At 38.8% G+C, this 21,028-nt stretch overlaps 1 protein-coding gene across 1 annotated transcript in view; it reads left to right on the top strand.

The window, feature by feature from the left end:
• Nucleotides 1–21,028, top strand: part of LOC124777607 (esterase FE4-like) — a 143,518-nt gene that overhangs the window by 86,031 nt on the left and 36,459 nt on the right. The window lies entirely within an intron of this gene.

The following is a 21,028-nucleotide window of genomic DNA, read 5'->3' on the forward strand; positions in this document are numbered from 1 at the left end:
CATCACATTTCCAACTTTGATAAAGGTCGGATTGTAGCCTATCACAATTGCAGTTTATTGTATCACGACATTGCTGCTCGCATTGGTAGAGATCCAATGACGGTTAGCAGAATATGGAATTGGTGGGTTCAGGAGGGTAATACGGAACACCGTGCTGGATCCCAGCGGCCTCGTATCACTGGCAGTTGAGATGACAGGCATCTTATCTGCATGGCTGTAATGGATCGTGCAGCCACGTCTCGATCCCTGAGTCAACAGATGGGGACATTTGCAAGACAACAACCATCTGCACGAACAGTTAGATGACATTTGCAGCAGCATGGACTATCAGCTCGGAGACCATGGCTGTGGTTACCCTTGACACTGCATCACAGACAGGAGCACCTGTGGTGGTGTACTGAACGACGAACCTGGGTGCACGAATGGCAAAATGTCATTTTTTCGGATGAATCCAGGTTCAGTTTACAACATCATGATGGTCGCATCCGTGTTTGGTGACATCGCGGTGAACGCACATTGGAAGCGTGTATTTGTCATCGCCATACTGGCGTGTCACCCAGTGTGATGGTATGGGGTGCCATTGGTTATACGTCTCAGTCACCTTCTGTTCGCATTGACGGCACTTTGAACAGTGGACATTACATTTCAGATGTGTTACGAACCGTGGCTCTACCCTTCATTCGATCCCTGCGAAACCCTACATTTCAGCAGGATAATGCACGACCGCACATTGCAGGTCCTGTACGGGCCTTTCTGGATACAGAAAATGTTCGACTGCTGCACTGGCCAGCACATTCTCCAGATCTCTCACCAATTGAAAATGTCTGGTCCATGGTGACTGAGCAACCGGCTCGCCACAATACGCCAGTCACTTCTCTTGATGAACTATGGTATCATGTTGAAGCTGCATGGGCAGTTGTACCTGCACACAGCATCCAAGCTCTGTTTTACTCAATGCCCAGGCGTATCAAGGCCATTATTATGCCCAGAGGTATTTGTTCTGGGTACTGATTTCTCAGGATCTATGCACACAAATTGCATGAAAATGTAATCACGTCTGTTCTAGTATAATATATTTGTCCAATGAATACTCGTTTATCATCTGCATTTCTTCTTGGTGTAGCAATTTTAATGGCCAGTAGTGTAATTTGAAAAAAAGCCACATATATTTTCATGGAGTATTAGTGAATTTCATGTAATTTGACTACTTACTAATTTTAATTAAATTTAATTATTAGAACAAACATATTTACAACTACTGACAAGTGAAGAAACATAGTTTTCCTGAAAATTTATGTCTGTCATCATTTGCAAAATTCCTTACACATGCAATCTGGTAAGGTGCTTGGAAATACTTTGCACCTCGATGCTTTGAGCTGTAGGCACAGAGGCAGGCTTCATTTGGCAGTTAATCCCCACAATAGTGAGATGTTGCTCAAGTAGCAAGAACAAATACTGTAGGTGCATTTTTTTTAATATCACAGAATTTACACTTGTACTAAAAAATGAAGTTATGGCCAAAATGGTTGTCCTCAAATAATTTTAATCACCATGTTTGGCTTATGTGACACACTATCTCACAGTTTATATGACATTCAATTAATTTTCCGTTGGTACCATGCACAGCAGCCAGCTCTACCCACACTTGGCACAAAATATCTGCATTAATTGTAGCTATGGTAGCATTGATTTGGTTCTTTAAATAATTGACAGGCATTTGGTAGACTCTGTACCCCAAATGAAATGAATCCATCAATGTAATGACAGGTGATCTAGGAAGCCAGGGAATGGACAACCCTGGCCAGTCCAATGATCTAGAAACACTCGGTTTAGAAAATTTCACACAGTCTGAGACCAGTGTGGCAGTGCACTGCCTTGTTAGAAAAATACTGTGTGTTGGCAGTCAACCAGTTATGACAGTGCAAACAGCTCCTGCATATCGAGGTAATTGTTAGAATTAACTGTTTTTTTTTTCTGAAGAATAAAATGATCCCACAATATGATCAACTATCAAACACCATCACACATTCACTTTTGGGCTGTTAAATATGTTTTTCATCACAGTATGCTGATTTCAACGTGTACAACAGCTGCAATTGGTATAGATACATCGGCAACCATTTTCAAAGGACCCAGTGCATGGTTGCCCTAGCGATTTGCAGCTCCTGAAACACCTTCCAAACACACATCTGCAGTGAACACTGAAAATCCAACCATATCAATTCTTTGTTGACTTCACTTTTTCCGTGTCATAAAGTATGATGCTTCATATCAACACTTCCTGTTGCATTTCGTTCATGTACCACTGGTGTATACACATTTTTGAGGGTGATTTGCTTTGTTTATTGCATTTGTAAGTTCCTTTGAACCTGCATGTCCAATTTGAACTGAATAAACTGTTCCACATACTGAGCCTTTCTTGAAATGTTGTCATCGTGCTTCACTCAAGACAATCTGGAATACACGCAAACACAACTTTGCTAGTTTGTCTGTCACATAAACCAAACAAGGTGTTAAAACACATTTAAGTTAAACTTAACCTTTTGAGATACCCTGTATTTGAAATGTAAATGCATGACTGTTTAACTTGTTTGATTGGAAATCAACATACATATTCTAGCTGAATTACTTGTACAAATTTAATTCAAAGAGTGTGAATGTATCAGCTGCTTACCATATACTTTGATATCTGACTCTTTTAATGTTTGGTGCTGAATTGCACCATACAGTTTTTTTACTGTTCAGAGTGTCAGTTTCACTAGAACTAGTTTTGTTTTCATTTTATACATAAATAATAAATTAGTACTGTACAAAACTATTATAAAACAACATACAAACTGAAACTGAAATGCCCTGGCAGATATCGTTGCACACTCTGCTGCAGAGTGAAAATCTCATTCTGGAAACATACAAACTGCCTAACATGCTCAGCCAGGTGTCATTAACTTTCATAACAATCTACATTGGACTGGAAACATTTATATTTAGGGCAAAGTGCATAGAGGAACTGCAGCTACATTTTAGAGATTAGTTAATTGAACATTGGGTACATAGGTTATCTAGTAAAACAGTTCATGGTGGGAGGGACCCTCCATGGCATACTCTTTGTAAAGAAACTTCTAAAGAAACAGTGACTGTTGCACAATAGGTATAAAACAGAGCATAGGGTTTATAAGTAGATTGATGCTAAAGAAAACATGTTTGGATATCAAAATAACATCATGTGATGCCTTCAACAACAATCATAGTAGATACTTATCAAAGAATCTCTCACAGCATCCCATGAAATTCTGGTCATTTCAGAGGTCTGTCAGTAGCATTAAAGTCTCTGTCCTTGGATAACACAGGAACAGAAACTGTTTTCATTGTTATTATTCATGCCATAATTTCCTGGTTGCTGATAAAAATTTAAGTTAGTTTCCATGGAAACAGTTTGAGAAATGTTCAGAAAGTAAGTGTACTGTGACCAAAACAGGCTGTGGCTTTTGGTTTTTTGAGGGTTGGCAACATCGATTGGCAGAGAAAAAAAGGGAGGAGGGATGTCCACAGACCAGAACAGTGATCATTGAAGGAACACAGTAGTAAACTCATGTTGTAGTGTCCATTTGTGCGAAAGATGTTGATAAGAAATCCTGCTAAGTGTGAGCCACACGCAATGATCTGCTTCCTACTTGTGGAAAGGATAACAAATACCAAAACTTTTCCATTAGTCAAAACAGTTTATGGCAAATGTGTTATGAACAGAATGAGTGTGTTTAAGTGATGTAGGGAGTTTAGTGGAGGCAGACTTATGTTCTGACTGAAAAGTTGGTGCAAAAGTTTGAGGAAACTGTTCATGAAGACTGCTGAATTACAGTGTGGAACAAACTGCTCCCTTCTGCATAAACCACCTTTGTTCTTCTTTGTAGCTGCACAGGCTCTAAAACTGGCTGAAAGATGTTAGTTCTACTAATAATCTATAGCAATACTGTGGTCTGTACAAGCGGTAGATTTAAAACACTTTAATTACACTCTTGATGTAAAACATTTGCTGATATTGCAAGTTTCAGGACTCACATACAGTTAAAAATAAAAGAAAGCAGATTGCTATCTACTGCAGCAGTTCATAGGTTGTTCAATTGTCCTAGTGCAGTAATCGTACAACATTGTCCAGTGGTTCAAAATGATTCATTTTGCATATCGGTTCACCATATCACTGTCCTCATACATGTTTAAGGAACTCAATACAATTAAGATAGTGCACAAAAATAATCAGCAAGTCCATCAGCACTGCCCTGCTAACCAGTCATTGTTTATAGGTGTCAATGATCACTGTGTGTCTCTAGTAAGTTCTCACTCAGAATTAATTAGTAATTACCATCACAGAAGTCATGAATTAAATCTATGAGCGAAGAAAACGAACTGTATGCATTATATGCAAATATTTCAGAATGTTAGTTGTTGTACTATGGCATTTTGCTCATGACCGGAGGCATTGGTGTTGCTTCCTTTACTCTCAGCCACAGACTGCCTGACCTCAGATGTGCTAGCCCTATATATAGTTTTGACTATGAGCAACATATTTCACACTACTACTTATTGTTGGGTGCCACCGTAAATAAAATATTTTATGACCCTTAAAATATTAACTTACTAATTAGTGAGTTGATTAACAAATGCTGCACATCAAATGGATCATAAAAATATATGAACAGCATTGTAATGCCAAAGTTCAGAATCTAACAATAATTTCAACATAATTTGTAATTGAAGTTGGCAATAGTCTAATACTTTAATATTCAGAAGATAATTAGTTTTAGACAATTTTAGATACCTTGTGGAAAAGTTGGAGGTATGCAGTTTCAAATAATAAGCATTAACCTCTTAACATAGGTATTATTTACAATATGATTGTTCTTTTTTCAACTAATTTTTTTATTGCCAAAATGAAATATTCAGTGAAGCACAATAATGACAGTAACAATGAAATTATTTTTTAGGTGCTTAACAATAAACATTTTCATCTCTAAATAGCCCCTGGTTTAAAATAATGAGTATACTCGTAGGCTTAACCTTTTTTTTCTTCTTAAAATTACAGTAATTCTGTGCATTGAAGCACTAAACGTGAACAGCAACACTAACCATTAAAATTTAGAGCCATTGTTTATATGTTTGTAGCTGTGTGAAATACCCTGAAGCAAGGATCAATACACAAAGCTACACCACAGTCTTTACACATATATCTTGATTCCCTCTGTGCCTTCTTCCCTCTGGCATCATGCATGCTACTGCACATCCTACACATTCTTGTTGGATTCTGCTGCTTCTTCTCGGTTGGAGGAATCATAGATGGAAAATGACATCCAACAATTTGCGTTGGGGTTGATTTTGCTGATGGACGGTCCGTTGCTTTGGGTGAACATTCCTTCACCTGATGTTTGTCAATGAGCTGTTCAGCAACAGCCACGCAAAAGTCAAGGGGAGTGAGCTTTCCTCCATGTTTTTTATATAGGACAAAGGCATTCCATTCTGCTAGTTCCAATAGATGAAAAAATATCTTCTTGTAATACTTTTTACCCCTCTTGCGTGGCAATGGATTGTTTGCGATGTGCTGATAAACTTTATCCACACCCCGCAGTGTGTCATTATAAGAAAATACAGCCACTGGTTTGGCAGTATATTTGTATCTTATTTCCGTGTTTGTATTTTGTATTTCTGCATTGTGAATAGTGGACAGCATGCAGATGTCTCTCTTATCTTTCCATTTCAGTGCAGTCAGTTTACCTCGCTGGAATGCTGCAACCTCCCCTTTCTTCAGTTTCTTGGTCCAGAAAGAAGGCGACATTTCTTTTCTTTTAGGACGCATGATGCCATACATATCTGTTCTTTTTGTTAGCAGAAGGTCAGCAAGCTGGGGAGAACTATAATAATTATCTAGAGTCAAACAGTATCCCATATTTAGCAAGGCTGCATTAGTGTCATTACAATTTGTGGCGACATTGGCAGATCCTTGTATTCTTCCTCAAATGCAGTGCCCTTGCCAATGTAAATAATTAGGGACAAAACATATCCAGTCTGTGACTCACACAACATGAATGTTTTTATGCCAAACTTAGCTCTCTTGAGTGGCAAATACTGGATCCACCCCTGTCACCCTTTATATAACAGCAGGCTTTCATCTACGGTGACATCTCTTTCTGGAACACAGTTGTTTCTAAATTTAGATGACAGGTAGCTCACAATAGGACATACTTTATTCAGTTTGGGTTGTGGATGGCTTTCTGCGTTATAGGTTGCATTGTCCAAAAAGTGTAAGTTCTTCTTCAAATTGACAAATCCCTTGAATGGTAGAACCCCTCTAAAATTGGTGAGGCTAATGTAGCTCTTTTTTCCAGTACATCTGATATTTAGGTTTTTTCACAATGCTTTGTAACAATATTACAGCAACAAATATGTACATCTCACCAATTGTTGTTGGCTTCCATGGCGGGACGTTTGTTTGTATTGCATATTTTTTGGTCTCAGTAACCAAAATTTGCATGTATCCATCATCAATGAACTGTCCAAAAAATGCAAGACATCTTCAATACAGGGTTCACAATTAATTTGAGGTTTACCTGTAAAACGAAAACGTGGTGGAGCAGGTGGCACTGGCTTAGACGGATCTATCTTGTACCACACTATGGTGCTCGCAATGTCACACTCGGAAGAAACTGATTCATCACTTCCTTCTTCCGAACTCTCTTCATAGCTATCTTCAGAACTCCCAGACCCACTAAATTGAATATCAAACTCACCTTCAATCTCCATTTTCATAAAATGTGAGGAAATAACAGGCAAACTGCAAGAACAGATTGTAGAGTGATCGCTAGTACAACTTCCTGATTTAGAGACATCTCTTGCCAGAAATATACATTTCAGAGTAACACATCACAGTGACATCTACTGAAAATATCAAGGAACTGTCAAAACACAAGATAGAATGAGTAAATTCGGCCTTTTAAAATATGTGCCAATCATAAATGATAAGCCTGAGTATACTCGGCATTTTATTATTTCGTCAGAATTAAAAAAAAGAGTATATTCAGGATTTTATGTTAAGCATTTATATGCCAAAATATGTTTCCCACTGCCCACTAAATATGTAATAATGTACTGTATGAATCTTTTCAATTAACAGTATTTCATAATTAATGAAATTTCTGAGTTAACTAATTAGATCAGTTCAACTACATTAGCAAGTAATATGTAATGAACAATGCAATTTAATTGGACTAAGCTTATTTATGAATATGAAATTATTATGCACTCACTGGGTACTTAAGTACACTATTATATTTCATTTTCATAGTGTATGAAAAAATATACAAAATACCGAGACAAAAAAATGTGCTTGCCTCTTCTCATGTGGATGAAATTTCTGTGGTGTTTCCATACCTCTCCAGAACTCTCATATAAGAGACACTCACAGGAACACTGGAATACTGGAAGCTGTGCATAAGATGGGTCCCAAAACAACTGACAGGGCAGCATAAGAAAAATTGGGTCAATAGTGCCCACAAAGTTTCTTGAGCAACTTGAATTGGAAGTTGAGGGTTCTAAGAGTTTTGTTGTGACTACAGATAAAATTTGGGTGACTCATTACATGCCTGAGGCAAAAAGACAGTCATGACTGTGGTGACACACCAATTCCCCCATCTGCCAAAAAATTCAAAGCCACACCTCAGTCTTTTGTGACCAAAAAGGCATAATTTTGGTCAGATTTATGACTCGGAGTGAGACCATCAACACACCACGATAAAATGAGACCCTAAAACAACCCAAAAGGAACATTTAAAACAATAGGAGGGGAATGCTAATGAGAGGAGTGTACTTGTTGCATGACAATGCCCATCCTTACTCAGCCGTAGCCACTGAGGTGCTCTTGGATTCATTTTGATTGGGATGATTTAAATCACACCGCACATTCCCCTGACTTGGTGCCTACAGATTATCATATTTTTACCTCCCTGAAGGCACACATGAATGGAATTAAATGGTCATCTGACAAGCAGATGCAGAGAGAAGTTCTGTAGAGGGTGGAGGAGCTGGTGGGAGAGTTCTCAAGGAGTGCACAGAGAAGCTTGTGCCACAGCTCACCACATGCATTGAATGGAATGGCAGTTATGTATAAGAACACTTATCAAATTTATCAACAATATCTTGCAACTTTTTTCACACACATTTTTTAAATATAAATATCTAATACATTTACTTTCTGAATATCTCTCAAATTTAAAAGAATATACATTATTTTTGATTACTGAAAATACTAGAAGAGCTTGTTAGTTTGCTAACTGTTCAATTTGGAAAATTGCATTTTTTAACAACTTATGGTGGGCTCTGTGAATCCCCATAGAAGTAGAAACAGTTGACATAAAGTACTTCTAATTCTGCCCTTTTCTGGTAATATACATCATAGTTTAAGACTTGCTCATTTGCTGCTTATAATTTTGTCACCTTCAGTTTTGCTCTCCTTTATTTACTGTTAAAAATGTATTAATAAATTTTGATATAATAGAGGGAAACATTCCACGTGGAAAAAATATATCTAAAAACAAAGATGATGTGACTTACCAAACGAAAGCGCCAGCACTTTTGTTTGGTAAGTCACATCATCTTTGTTTTTAATAAATTTTGATTATTACAAGTTCATGTGCAGGACAATGCTTTAGGCAGTCTGCAGTATCATCAACAATGTGCGCACCTCTGTCATTAGTGGTCAGTCCATGGTTAGTTGCTGAAATGTAAACTTTCTTGTGTATCAGATGGAAGTTAGCATCACTGTGTAATAGATTAGGTACTCAGTTGTAAACACCATGCAATAAGTTATTTCATGAATAGCTACCACAGGCAGTGGCTAAGTAACTGAAACTGCCTGTTAGTGAGAACTTGATAGCAGAAGCGCATTGTAAAGATGATGCCACTCTATCATAACATTAGTGTATGTGCTGACCTGTGATATATGAACTGTTTGAATTATTGAATACAAGCTGTTCATTACTATATTATTAACATCAATAAATGTGAAAAGGTAATGTATTCAGGTATACAGTGTTGTAAAGTTGAGAAATGTACAGCACTCAGTCGCTAATAAATATTAGAAACTGATTGCTGTACATTTACCAACTTTAATTAAATGCAGTTGCTGAGCACAACATTCCATTTGGAGTCAAAACTGATAAAATGTTTTGTTCATCATTTAAAAAACTTGTCACTGATTCGTAATGCAAGACAGACACTAAGACACTGAGGAGGAAGCAGTACTAAAAAAAATCATACTTCTGCTAATAAGCACTAGTGCAGTGCTAAGTCAAATGCTTTCATGGAGTTAATAAATACTCCTGCTGCCTCATTATCTTGATCAATACCATTACCCTACACAGAAGTCACACTACAGTTCATTTTAGAAAAAGAAACTGTACTGAAAGTGATGTGTTTTGTAGATATTTTTAAGCAAGGCATCATCTAAACTGTACATTTTCATAATGTAAAAGCATAAATACAAAATAGCCTAAATATAACCCATTCCCTTTGGACACATTGAGATTGAAGTTTTGCTGTGCACATTGCTGTTGTCAGCCAGACCACAGGACACATGATCCCATATGCCAGTCACAGCCCAGAATCAGAGTACATGACACATGATGCAGTCAACCAGTCATGACATTACATTTAAATTGCATGAACAAGCTAACACCACAAAAAACAATAAGCATGCAGCATGAATAAAATAGGAATGGTTAATATCCCAAAGTAATATAGAAACTCTATAGTAACAAGCAAAGCCATGATTTCACATACATATAGTGATGAGCAATGTGAAAGTGCAGAATTGTACTGACTAATCATGTCTGCAGCAATCTTTAGAGGAACTATTACTGTTCTATTACAACCACAGGAGGAGATTGCCACCCTCAACTGTTCATAGTGCACTGAGGAAAACAATGACAGGAGAGAACACTGAAACACTGATAATGATTAGTGACAAGAAAACACACACACACATTTGTTGATGACTACAGATCAGCTCAGCCAGCAGATCCTGTAGTTAGACTACTATTCCAGAAGCTAAGGCTGGATAGTAAACAGTTCTTGCCCCATTAGAATGTTCACTGAAGATGAGCAGATGTGGAGTCACTAGAAGGTGCTGATGTGGCATGAAGTACACAAGTAGAAGGTGCTCCTCTTGGTAGTCAAGCTGACTTGGAACTGCCCGCTCTGCTGTGGCACCAGTGCATATCCCTTCTTTGGTGGAAACAAATTGGTACAGCAATCGTTGGGCTATATGCCATCTCTGGAGTGAGTTGTCAAACTATTGGTGCTTGTGGTGCTGCATGGTTGTGTGTGCGGTGTTCACAACACCCCCCCCCCCTCCTCCTCCAAAAAAAAGACTCCTGGCCATGGTTGTGGTGAAAACTGATAGTGAAGTGGACGTGTGGGTGCAGGCACAGCAGATAGGATGGGAACCATGACTGCAGCCAGCAACAGACTCCTTCCACACCCTAGCTGTTGCCCTGAGCCTCCACAGGAACACCTGGCAAAGTGCAGGAGGGAACAGACCTACATCCAGGGCCAGAGTCTTGAATGCTGGAGGACTCCTCCCCCACCCATTGAGAGGAAGGTGGCTGGGCACAGAGGCATTGTCCAAGCTGACTTGGGCTGCTGTGATAGTGGCATTGGAGGAGAGGGTGCGTCCACCTCCATGGGAAGTGCCTTGGGCTGAGATGCAGACAGCTGCGACCCTGGCTCCTGGTTGTGTGCTGAATCTGTAAACTGGAAAGTAATGGCTGGATCATGGAGTCTCAGAAGGTGATGCTGGTTCCAGTATCTTTTGAGCACCAACCCTGTAGGGGAAAAAACCAAGAACATGTTCTCAAAGGACACATGAAATGGCCTCCTGTTACCAATGGTGTCCAGGCAGATAGATCCTGAAGAGTACTGTGTCTTGGATCTGAAAATGAGAATCTTTGTACTGACCGGTACTTGATGGTGGTGGTTGCAGCAGATGAAGCAGGGTGCAATGCCATTACAAGAGTTCAGCCAGGGAAGGTTTGAAGGCATAATATAGTAGGTGGACCGGAACTGATGCAAGGCCTGCTCCTGTGAGTGAGTTCCATGGGAACCGCTCATTTGCATCTTGAATGTTCACACAAAATGTTCAGCTTCACCATTTGATTGTGAGTGGAATGGTGCTGCAATCAGATGTCCAACACAATTGGCCATGCAAAATTGTTCAAATTCCTGTGATGTGAACTGGAGTCCATTATCAGACACTAACACTTCTGACAAGCTTTCAGTGCAAAAAATTGGAGTGAGTGTTCTGATAGTGCTGGCCGATGGGGTAGAGTTCATGGAAATCACAAAGGCAAAATGACTTAAGGCAGCCATTACTTAAAGCCATTGGGTGTTCTGGAAAGGTCCATAGAAATCAATATGGATGCATTTCAGTGGACCACTGGTGTGTGGCCAGTTTGAAAAGCATTGAGGTAGAGCCACCTGTTGCTCCATGCAAGTAGCGCAGCATGACATCATGTCTTCAGTCTGGGTGTTCATCCCTGGCTAAGAACAATGGGGTCAAGCGAGCTGCTTTGCCCTCACAATAGCCCAGTGTCCCTGATGCAACAACCTTAAAACCTTGTGCTGAAAGGTGCATGGGATGATGATCTGAGCACATTCATTCCTGGTGTGTAACACTAAAACACCACACAGTACTGATAAGACTGACTTCTGAGAAGTATCAACATACTTCCAGCTGAGTAATGTCTTTCACTCTCCTTGGCCACCCTATGCACATGTAATTCAGCACAATGCCTAAATCTGCATTTGCAGCTGTCTCCTGTGCTTTGTGATGAGTCCATGGGAAAATTGTGAACTGTGGAAGCATTGTCATGTCTCCTATGGCTGCCAATTGACACTTCCATGGTCAGCGAAAGTGTGATGTCCTTTTTCTGCACCCAGCCAGTATTCTTCACCTTGTTGAGATATATGAAAGTTAGGGGACACAACACTGTCTGTCATTGCAGTCAATTTAAATTCAAATTATTACCAACAGATAGCTGCATTGTTTAGTGATTGCCACCAAAGATGCTCATTAACAGTTATTAGGTGACTGATTCATCTTCAGAAATGAACTGATATCTTTGACTTTGCATAGCATATGTACACCAAATTAATTTCTTCCAAAGGCACATAGTTTATTTCACAGTTTATTTGATATGATTTACTTTGAAGGATGTTCATACTTAAGCAAAATAATAAATGTCTATAATTGAAAGTCAAAGAAATTTATTTTTAATTCAACCAGCTTCCAGTGAGGTTAACCATTTCATGCAGTGGCACATGCACTCAAGAGTCATGAATATTCATAACAACAATGCTAAAACCTCTGATACTAAAATCTTGAACACATGGACTCCCAGATGCTAAAGACTCACAGATGCCAGAGGCTAAAAGGTGTGAAAGACGTTAACAATATGTGCATTGGGTTTATTTAATAATTATGAAACAAAAGTGACAGTCATTGCAAACTCTTTCAATACACCCCTTTGCTACTTTGCAAATAATTCTCTATTCCATTTGCTCTTCTTATCCTTCTTTTAATTTTTCTGCTTTTGAATGAAATATGAGGATTGTTCATGGTCAGTTCAAATAAATTTTAATTTTAAAAAAACTCCAGACTTGTAAAAGGGGGTTAGACAGTTCCCCAAAGAGGACTATGTTATTTTAATCAAGTTTTCATCATTTAAGGTAACCACAAGATATGCTAATATTACACCTATTCAAATTTTCTCTCAGAGGGCTAGGGTTCTTTGTTAACTATTATTTGGCTTGGACTGGAGATTGTAGTTTCTTTTTTATGGATCAGGCTTTTGGGTCTTTGCTTGGAACCTTATTTTTTCTTTTTCTTTTTTCTTCTTTCCGTTTTGTCATCAATCAGTGGTGTATAAGTGAGTGATATGACATGATTACAAAAATTATACAGTAGTTTTATTTACATGTTCCTTATACACTAGACTCTTCATTACAGACTAACTTAAATATTTCCAAGTATACCTAACTCTTAAATATTTCCAAGTATGTCTAACTCTTAAATATTTCCAAGTATGTCTAACTCTTAAATATTTCCAAGTATGTCTAACTCTTAAATATTTCCAAGTATATCTAACTCTTAAATATTTCCAAGTATATCTAACTCTTAAATATTTCCAAGTATATCTAACTCTTAAATATTTCCATGTTTCCTAATGTTAGTTAAATATTTCATTCATTTAATTTCTATACTGAATAAGTCAGTTTAAAGTTAACTATAAATTTCATCTTAGATACTGGACAGAATGATTGTTTGGGTTCTGCAGACCATCTGTGCTATTGCAACCATGGGACGTAGGGAATATGGGCAATCTACATCATATTTTGTTGCCTCTTGTTGTAGCTTGGAACATGATTACATATGCTGTGCTGCCTCTTTAACAGCTAAGCAGCACAATGTTTTCATTGTTCGACTCATGTTGCCCCTCTAGTAGCTTGCAACATGACTGTTTATGTTGTGCTGCCTCTTCAGTGGCTAAATAGCACAACATTTTCATTAGTTGATCCATGTTGCCTCCTCTTACAGTCTGCAACATGCCCATCATAACAACGTATCTTCTTGCCCTCCATATCTCATAGCTTGTTGGATGATTGCACCTTATGATGTATGATTTTAGATTTTTTGTTACCTTCAACTTCAATTCACTGACTCTTTTGTGTCTATTGTTAAGCTTTGTAATGCATTCTTTTGATTGCCTACAGCTGCTGACCTTCTGCAATAGGATCTTTTTTCTTCACATTCTTCATCTAATTCATACCAATGCTGCTTGTAGACCTCCGTGACATTCTTGACTAAATTGACAAGCAAATTTCCAGATGACACCAACAAACAGCACACTTCTTGTATAATGTCTTTGAGTGATGAACTTCAGGCAAATTGTTCTTGTTTGTTCATTCTGACTCCACCTCTAGGTTGTAAGGCGAGCAAACTCCCAATGTCGACACCCTCCGCCTGTATCGTGGAACATCTTGTAGCTTGTAGTTACCATATCTGAAGGTGTGCAGCCAAAAGATGACTCACCTCATTAGATAACGACAGCAATCCCTCATGTTACTTGGGCTGTGGCCTTATCAATGGGTAGTATGTGACCACACATGATCCAGAAAGATGAATATAGAACATAAAGAACACATATAGACATGACATATAATGTCACTCATTAAATTTTATTCTCAACAATCAATATTCTTCTTCACTAATACATGGCAGTCTTTTAGCCTTTCTAATAGTTCACAGCATCAATTTTCCCACTAGTGTCCGACATTAACTGTTTGCACTTATTTCACTGTGTCACAATTATTCTTAATACTCAAATCACTTTAATTTCTGCAGATTATGCTGAGATTCTGTCCTATTCAGTTCTTGGCACAGTCCTATTGAATTAATGACTCTCTTACTTCACTTCCAGCAGATTGTGCTGATATTTTCTCTCCTATTCAGTTTTGGGCTTAACTCTATTGAAATAATTGACACTTCATTGGGCAACCAGCACTGTGACAATTTAACACACAAATAAATTCAATAACTCATTGTGTTTGTTCGTTCTTAATCTAAGGTTTCTGTTCCCTAACAGTTAAAAGTGAGGCGCTCAAACAATTATAGAACAAAGTATTAACAGATGGCATTGTCATTAACTATTATACTATTAAACAAAGAATACATTTATATCCACTAAGGTCAGAACATCATTAAAACAATACATTGCAATACTGCCCAACAAAAAAAAAAAAAAAAAAGAAACAGCTTAGGCAAAGCTTCCCATTGAGTGTTCCATTAACTGTTACTAAAGGTTTCATCCATAAAATTTCTTCAAATCTTTGAGAGGACACAAATCCTAGGGTTGCCCCCCATTATCTACATTAGCTAACAAATAGCTTCCCTAAGGCAAAATGTGAATGATCTGGTAAGGTCCGGTGTAAACATGTTGTCATTTCTTGTTCAACCTCTTAAGAGTCGATGACTTAGGGTGTTTTCTTAATACGACCTTATCACCTATGGTATAAGTCACAGTTCTGCCCAATTTACGATCGAATTTGGCCTGCCTCAGTCACACAGTATGCTTTACTGATTCATGCATGTCATCCAATGACAACTTGCTATCTTTGTTTAGCTCAACCAAGATCAGTAAAAGTTTAATCCACTCATTAGATTTAGGCATGTTGTATTTTATCTCCACTGGAGTATACCTGGTGGTTGAGTGTGGCATGTTATTGTGAATCTCTTCAAAGACCTACACATACTCTATCCACTTATACTGTTAGGTTGCAGCATAAGTGTGAATAAATCTATTAAAGTCTTTAAATATACGTTCAGCTGATATCAAGATATAGTTTGTCTAATTTTAGCAGACACTCCTTCCAAGCATTGCTGGCATAATATGATGATTATGTGATAGAATAGCACTCAGTTTACCAACCTTAGGTATGTGGTCTTTAATTAGGTGATTCATCATAGGCTTAGCAGTAGCATACCTTATTGGGTTCATTTTAATGTATTATGAAAACATGTCATAAAAGGCAATTACATATTTAAATCTACCTCTTGCAGTCAGAATGACCCAATCACATCACAAGATATTATCGCTAAAGGTTCTGATGTAACTTTTGGGTGTAGTACCAACTTAGTGCTGTATGAGGTGCATTCAAGTTCTAAGGCCTCCGATTTTTTTATAATTAACTACTCACCCAAAATCAATGAAACTGGCATTACTTCTCGACGTAATCACCCTGCAGACGTACACATTTTTCACAATGCTGACGCCATGATTCCATGGCAGCGGCGAAGGCTTCGTTAGGAGTCTGTTTTGACCACTGGAAAATCGCTGAGGCAATAGCAGCACGGCTGGTGAATGTGTAGCCACGGAGAGTGTCTTTCATTGTTGGAAAAAGCTAAAAGTCACTAGGAGCCAGGTCAGGTGAGTAGGGAGCATGAGGAATCACTTCAAAGTTGTTATCACGAAGAAACTGTTGCGTAACGTTAGCTCGATGTGCGGGTGCAGCCCTTCCCGTATGTTTTTGTTGCAGTGCAGGAAGGAATATGTTCTTCAAAACATTTTCATAGGATGCACCTGTTACCGTAGTGCCCTTTGGAACGCAATGGGTAAGGACGCCCTCGCTGTCCCAGAACATGGACACCATCATTTTTTCAGCACTGGCTGTTACCCGATACTTTTTTGGTGGCGGTGAATCTGTGTGCTTCCATTGAGCTGACTGGCGCTTTGTTTCTGGATTGAGAAATGGCATCCACGTCTCATCCATTGTCACAACCGACGAAAAGAAAGTCCCGTTCATGCTGTCGTTGCGCGTCAACATTGCTTGGCAACATGCCACACGGGCAGCCATGTGGTCGTCCGTCAGCATTCATGGCACCCACCTGGATGACACTTTTTGCATTTTCAGGTCGTCATGCAGGATTGTGTGCACAGAACCCACAGAAATGCCAACTCTGGAGGCGATCTGTTCAACAGTCATTCGGCGATCCCCCAAAACAATTCTCTCCACTTTCTCCGGCTTGTGCGAGCCCGAGGTTGTTTCGGTTTGTTGTCACACGATGTTCGCACCCACGAACGCACTTTTGACACATCCAATACTCCATCACCACATGTCTCCTTCAACTGTTGATGAATTTCAGTTGGCTTCACACCACGCAAATTCAGAAAACAAATGATTGCACACTGTTCAAGTAGGAAAACATCGCCATTTTAAGTATTTAAAACAGTTCTCATTCTTGCCGCTGGCGGTAAAATTCCATCTGCCGTATGGTGCTGCTATCTCTGGGACGTATTGACAATGAACGCGGCCTCATTTTAAAACAATGCGCATGTTTCTATCTCTTTCCAGTCCGGAGAAAAAAAAATCGGAGGCCTTAGAACTTGAATGCACCTCGTAATTAATAGGTTTTACCTTTTGTCATAGGGTGCACATCTTAAAAATATTTTGTATTTTCTGTTTCATATTAGGAAAAAACAATATTGTTTGATTTTATCATTACACTTAGTAGTACTAAAAGTCCCAGAAGTAATGTGTTTGTATCCAATTTGGGGATATATATTTCAATTATACACACTTTCCAGCTTCCTTTATTGATATTCGCTCAATGAAACAGGACCCCTGAATGCAATTTATAATTTAACAATCGGTGATCCTTTCCACCTGTTTTCAAAGCAGTTATTATAAAATTCCAGTTTGCATCCTTTTCTTGTAAGACCGATAAATTTTTACACATATATTTGTAGTCCTTTTGGAATGCCACATTCTTCCATAGTATTACCCTAAAATTCTGGTTATTTGCAGTTATATTGTCTTAATCAGTTGGTCCTTGTGGTAGTCGATTTAACGCATATACTACTACATTATACTTCCCCTTAATGTACCCAATGTTGATGTGATATTCATGCAACAGCAATGCCCACCTCAGTAGTCTTGCATGTAACAGTTTACAGGTCATTAAAAATGTGACAGACTTACGGTCACAACATATAATGGTCTGTTTCCATATCAAAATTACCTGAATTTATGCAGCACTCATACAAAAGATAAAATTTCCCACTCAGTGGTTGTATAAGCCTTCTCGCAGTCTGATGAGGCGTGGCTAGTAAATTCATATCTTCCAGACTGTCAGGTTCTTTTGTTTGAAACACCATTGCACCAATCCCTGTAGATGAAGCATCAGTTACAATACAAAAATCTCTTCCCGTATCTGGATGACCCAGCAAGCTGTAATTAACTAACACTTCTTTGATTTAATCGAAATCTATGCTGCACTCTGCAATCCATTACTAGGTTACATTCTTTTTTGGTGAATTTAATAAAGCATCATTGTTTAGCAATCAACTCAATAGAAATTTTCATAAGAATGATTAGAGTCCTGCAAACGACTTTAACTCTGTCTCTTATTACTTTGGTATGGGAAATTTCTAATTGCATCCAACTTTTTCGGGTTCGGTATTATCCCCTCGGGTGAAATTATATGCACTAAAAATTTTAATCTATCCCTTCCAAACTTAGATTTCATAAAGTTCCTCGAATTTAATGAGCACTCTTCTTAATAAGTGAATATGCTCTTCCCACGTTGAGGTTTTAGTTAATAAATAGTAGACATAAGCGGTCACCTTCTCTAACAAATTCAACCCTAGTACGGTATCCAAAGCTACAATAAAAATACCAACACTTATGTTTAATCCAAAAGGTAGTACCTTAGTGCTAACTCCTACCTGAAAAGATAATGGCTGTGTATTTCCTAGATTCTTCAGATAACTAGATTTGCCAATAGGAAGAGTGTAAATTGATTGAAGTTAAATAGTTCACACTGTGAAAGCCGTGCATTAATTTTTTGAGATTTTCAAGTCTTGTTTGTACTGGTTCAATAATTTTATTTATGTCCCTTGCATCCAATACGAGATGAAAGATTTGGCTACTGCCAATAAGGAACTACTATATGGTGAATTAGACGGTATGATAATACCACATTCTAACATTTCCCTAATCTCCTTTGTGACCCTTTCCTTCTTGGCCTAAGGAATGGAGTAAGAGGCTTTACAATGGGTTTGATGTGGATAGACATCCATCTCATAAATATAATTCTTGATCACACAAGGTTTCTGATCAAAGACTTCCAAATATTCCCATAACAAGCTAGCTAATTCATTCTGCTGTACTTCAGTTAAGTAATCAGATTTGACTACTTTATTCTGGATAACATTTTCAACATCTGATGAGTTGTCTGTTGGTAAACTTCTTAGTCGACAATTAGCAATCAAATACACACATAAAAAAAAGTTTTGCATCACCTCGGTTCCGAGAGTTTCGGGACCTGTACAGAAAATTGGAATAGAGCTCAACATAAACATCATTTCCACCCTTTTTATTACTCATGAAAACCACACATTGCATGTTGTACCAGCATACAAGAGACCTTCCGACGTAGTGGTCCAGACTGCTGTACACACCGGTACCTCTAATACCCAGTACCATGTCCTCTTCCATTGATGCATGCCTGTATTCGTCCTGGCATACTATCCACAAGTTCACCAAGGCACTGTTGGTCTAGATTGTCCTGCTCCTGAACAGCAAATCAGTGTAGATCCCTCAGAGTGGTTGGTGGGTCACATCGTCCATAAACAGCCCTTTTCAATCTATCCCAGGCATGTTCGATAGGGTTCATGTTTGGAGAACATGATGGCCACTCTAGTCAAGCGATGTCATTATCCTGAAGGAAATCATTCACAAGATGTGCACAATGAGGGCACGAATTGTCATCCATGAAGACAAATGCCTCGCCAATATGCTGCCGATATGATTGCACTATCAGTTGGAGTAGGGTATTCACGTATTGTACAGCCATTACAGTGCCTTCCATGACCACCAGCGGTGTACGTCAGCCCCATATAATACCACCCCAAAACAACAGGGAACCTCCACTTTGTTGCACTCACTGGACAGTGTGTTTAAGACATTCAACCTGACTGGATTGCCTCCCAACACACCTCAGACAATGGTCTGGTTGGCGGCATACGCGACACTCATCGTTGAAGAGAACATGATGCCAATCCTGAGTGGTCCAGTTGGCATCTTTACCACATGGCATGGTGTTGTGGTTGCAAAGATGGACCTCGCTATGGAAGTCAGGAGTAAAGTTGCACATCATGCAGCCTACAGCGCACAGTTTGAGTCGTAACACGATGTCCTGTGGCTGCACAAAAAGCATTACACAACATGATGGCATTGCTGTTAGGGTTCCTCCGAACCATAATCCATAGGTAGCGGCCATCCACTGCAGTAGTAGCCCTTGGGTGGACTGAGTGAGGCATGTCATCGACAGTTCCTGTCTCTCTGTATCTCCTCCGTGTCCGAACATCGCTTTGATTCTCTCCGAGTCATGTTGACACTTCCCTTGTTGAAAGCACTTCCTGGCACAGCATAACAATATGAATGCAATCAATCCGTGGTATTGACCATCTGGGCATGGTTGAACTACAGACAACATGAGCTGTGTACCTCCTTCCTGGTGGAATGACTTGAACTGATTGGCTGTCGGACCCGCTCCATCTAACAGTCACTGCTCATGCATGGTTGTTTACATCTTTGGGTGGGTTTAGTGACATCTCTGAACAGCCAAAGGGACTGTGTCTGCGCTACAATATCTACAGTCAATGTCTATCTTCAGGAGTCCTGGGAACCGGCGTGATGCAAAACTTTTTTGGTGTGTAGACAATACATTAATACCTAAATAATTATTCTTTATTCTCCGGCAGAATCTGAGTGCAGTTCCAATTTCCTCACCAGGTTCAAAACAATAATTCACCCATCACTGGCTAGGGTGCATATCCCTTTTAAGGGGTCAATTACTGCCTTTTTATCCCTCAGAAAATCCCAACCCCAGATGCATGGATAAGATAATGTAGGTGCTAACAAGAAGGTGCTCAATAGTCTTTCCCCCTTGTGCAACCACTTCTACCTGCACCTGAGACTTCATAGGAACCGAATGAATACTCATTGCAGCTGACAGTGTACAGCTTGAAACTGGCAACATAGGCAATTTTTGCTTACTATTCAATTTCCTTAAAGTCAGTACCATCATTAGACTGTTGTTTATTTACAGTGTTACATTACACAATCATGATTTTTGGCTTCAAAGTGTCATTATGAAGTGTTTTAAGTGTTATAAATTGCCTAAGATAGCATACAGTCATATTTCATCTTAGGCAATTTGTAACACTTAAAACATTCGATAATGGCACTTTGAAGCCTAAATCATGATTTTGTAAGTGTAAATGTAACACTGTAAATAAACAACAGTCTAATGATGGTAGTGATTTTAAAGAAATATGACTGTGGCCCAGCATTATGAAATTGTTTAAATAGAGAAATGTTCATCATATTAAATGTCACTCCAGTATCAAGCAGGATATTTACAGGT

Source organism: Schistocerca piceifrons, chromosome 2 (genome assembly GCF_021461385.2).
Source record: "Schistocerca piceifrons isolate TAMUIC-IGC-003096 chromosome 2, iqSchPice1.1, whole genome shotgun sequence".
NCBI lineage: Eukaryota > Metazoa > Arthropoda > Insecta > Orthoptera > Acrididae > Schistocerca > Schistocerca piceifrons.